Source organism: Chanodichthys erythropterus, chromosome 23 (assembly GCF_024489055.1).
Source record: "Chanodichthys erythropterus isolate Z2021 chromosome 23, ASM2448905v1, whole genome shotgun sequence".
NCBI lineage: Eukaryota > Metazoa > Chordata > Actinopteri > Cypriniformes > Xenocyprididae > Chanodichthys > Chanodichthys erythropterus.
In genome coordinates, this window is record NC_090243.1 from 17,540,809 (window position 1) to 17,544,202 (window position 3,394).

General features: G+C 34.9%; 1 long non-coding RNA gene across 1 annotated transcript; it reads left to right on the forward strand.

Moving 5' to 3' along the window:
• The first annotated feature begins 936 nt into the window (after positions 1–936).
• Positions 937–2,045, forward strand: LOC137013409 (uncharacterized). Its single transcript, XR_010893723.1, has 3 exons — positions 937–1,199; positions 1,291–1,832; positions 1,949–2,045. It is a non-coding gene; the product is annotated as an uncharacterized lncRNA (long non-coding RNA).
• Positions 2,046–3,394: the final 1,349 nt, after the last annotated feature.

Consider the following 3,394-nt stretch of genomic DNA (forward strand, 5'->3'; position numbering starts at 1 on the left):
CTGCCTATTTGTGAAATGCTCTCCAATGAAGCACTCAGTACCACCAGTCACATTTTGGCTCATGCAATTCACTTTGCATTTATCAAAGTACACCCAAATAAAAATTCACCAGGTCGAAACTGATTATAGCTGGGCTTTAATACAAAGTGTGATGCTCGCTTTCAACAAAGAGCACATCAGCACTTACCTCAACAGAGCATATGACTTCTGCATGAACAAAAAAATCAGTGGATGAAATGAAGTCATATATTGTACTACACATTTGCTCTGCTCACATCCTGAAAGCTGTCAGACAGGCAATCTGTAGGCAAACAGATGACAAAGGACTGAGATACTTTGCCATATATGCTTTCACAAGACTTCAAAATGCCAGCAACATGACTTAATCAAGAAAGGTGTTCTGTGCATTATGTGCCTTGCTCACAACCCAACAAAACACAGACCTCGTCAAAGAAAGTCTGCGTATTTTGGAGAGTGTCATTTCAAGATCCAAAGAGGAGCCACTGGAAGAAACTCCCCAATCTGAAGACTAGGAAATGTGTGAAAGTGAAGACAGAACACATGCAACGACCATCAGTGGCAAATCACCATTCTATGCCTTTTTTCAGCAGATTATGAAAGAGATGAAGGAAGAAATGGTTGATGATGACACAGGGTTGGCAACAGAAGACAACCCATACTTTTGTCCAGGCATCCTCACAGTCCTCTTTGATATGTACCTTGCTATCTTTCCTCTTTGGAGTGGCTTGCTGTTGGGAGACCTGATGAATGAATGTCATGAACAGTACATGGAGATAACAAAGAAACAACCAAAAACAAGAGATCACCAACTGTCACATTGAAAGGTGGTTTGGAATTGTCAAACATTCCATAATGCATAAAGAAAAAAAAAGTCAAACCAGGGACCTTCATAAGAAAAATGCACAAGTCTCTTCAAGTGAGGTATACAGAGCATATCATCAAGCATGAACTTCCTCAAAAGCTTGTGCGGCAACCTGAGGCACCTTTGAACCTTGATCAGTCTCAAGAAACTTGGAAGAAGAAGGAAGAACGTTTCCCATCCACCAAATCCAAATTCTTTTCTGTTCCACATAAAATACCTGCTCCCCAAAAAGAGGATCAAGAAGGATGTGGAAGTGGAAACTTCAAGTTCTGATGCATGTCAGCCTCCTGCAGATGGACTCCATGTAGATGAACGGGTAATGAAGTCATTAGAACAAAACTTTAAACTATTAATTGCATATATGAAGGTACACTATTATTTACTCTATGAACTTCATATCATTACAGATCCAGATGCTATTGAAGAAGAAGGAACATACAGAGCTGCTAGTAGCCATTGTTCAGTCTCCTAGCCAGGATCTCGAGTTCCTTTTATATCACAAGGAATTCAATGCACTGAGGCCACATGAATGGTTATTTGGAGAGGTACACATTACAGAACAAAAATCTAAATGCATAATTACAATTATATTTGTATGTAACAGTAAATGTTGTCCTCAGTGTATGTCAATCAAGTAATGTGATTCAAATTGAAATGCTTTATCATTTTTTAGACTATTGAGTGCTATTTCAGAGCTGTGCTGAATAAGGAGGATGCAAATCTCTACCAGCTAAGCCATGACACCACAGGTGTCATTTTAAATGGCACAAGAGAGCAGATGGAACAGCAAGGATTTTGAAAAGTGAGTGCAACTACTTATGATATTTAATTTTCACATGTACACTGCACAGACATGATCTTTTAAATTTTTGATAAACAGGTCAACTTTGAGCAATATGATGGGGTCATCACTTTTGTCAATATCACCAAAAATCACTGGAGGTTTGTGGTAAGTAAAAGAGTGCTAATTTCAATGATAAGCTACTACATATGCCCATTTAGACATGTTTGATCTTTCAGTGACATTTATTTGCTAATTTATTTGTTTCTTTTTATCCAATTTAGTTTGTATATGCTCAGACTGACACCCTTTTCGTGCTTGACTCTCTGAGTGGTACAAATGAAATGCAAGAAGCCGAAAAGGCATGCCAAAGATTCGGGTATGATAGTCTGTTTTAAAAAAAGATATTTGGCATTTTTAGATCCAAAACAGTAATAATGGAAACTAAGCAAAGTTCATGTTGTGTAAGACTACCATAATCACACACTGCCCCCAAAAAGAATTACCCCCAAAAGAGGAGCAATTAAGTGTGAACGCAAAGAAATACGTCACAAAGATGATCAATGCTCAAACTGTGGATACAGACAAAGAGATCCAGTAGATGTGCTCTACGACTGGGTATTGTTTATCCAATTTCTGGCTGTTGACTTTCTGTTTTATGTGAAAGCATGTGTTTTCACAACTACATTTAATAATTACAACACTGTGCAAATAAATCTAACAACATTTCCTATTTTCCTTCCAGGTACAATGTGAAATTTGTCTGAGGTGGTATCGTCTCAACATTAAAGTGCCAGCACAGGAAGAACCATGGACTTGTGATTTGTGTCTGTAAGCTATTCAGTTAGAGGAGCTTATGCTGAAAGTGTTCTTACATTGTAAGAAAAAATGTATTGCCTATATGATATGTTATGTAAACGCTTTACACTTTTTTAGTATTTGGTATAGGCGTCATATTGTTGTGTTGCTTGTTGTCCTCAGCTGGTCTTTTATGTGAATGAATTTTAGGGGAAGAAATACTTGCATTTGGGAGGTTGAAATATTTGTGATATTGGGTAATTTCATAGTTGACTTTTTATTATCTACAAAAACATTTAAAACACCTAAAATGTTTTTTTCTTTTTTTCTTTTTTTCATAAATAGGATGCAAGTGAAGTGATATGAACAATGTAAGGGTTTTCAATAACAACCTCTTTTACTTTAAGAAAGTGTTGTGGTTTATGCTCTATGTAAAAAATGACTTGTCAAAGATCTTTGATTACAGAAGTATTTTTACTTTATTGTACAACCAAGGAGATAGGCAACTATACATTAGTGTTTTACTTTCTTATTATTTTGAACATTATTTTGTTTTTATAAAAAAAAAAATTCATAATCATTTATAGTTATGTATGTAGTTGTCATTGATTTATCATTATTATGGTAGTACTTTAAAACATAAATAATACACAGAAACAAAACATAAATGACTGGTTAATCAAACATATTCAAACATACTTATAGTGTTTAATATAGTAATATTGACTGTAAAAGAGTAGTTTGTACCCTTAAAGTCTAATAAAGCTATTTTGTATTGACACACTTCTAAAATTAATATCTTTGGAAAAAAGACTCATATCAGTCTAAAAGAAGTTGCAAAATATTTATCTCAATGTAAAGAAAACACTTATAGTGTTTAATATAGTAATATTGACTGTAAAAGGATACTTTGTACCCTTAAACTGTAATAA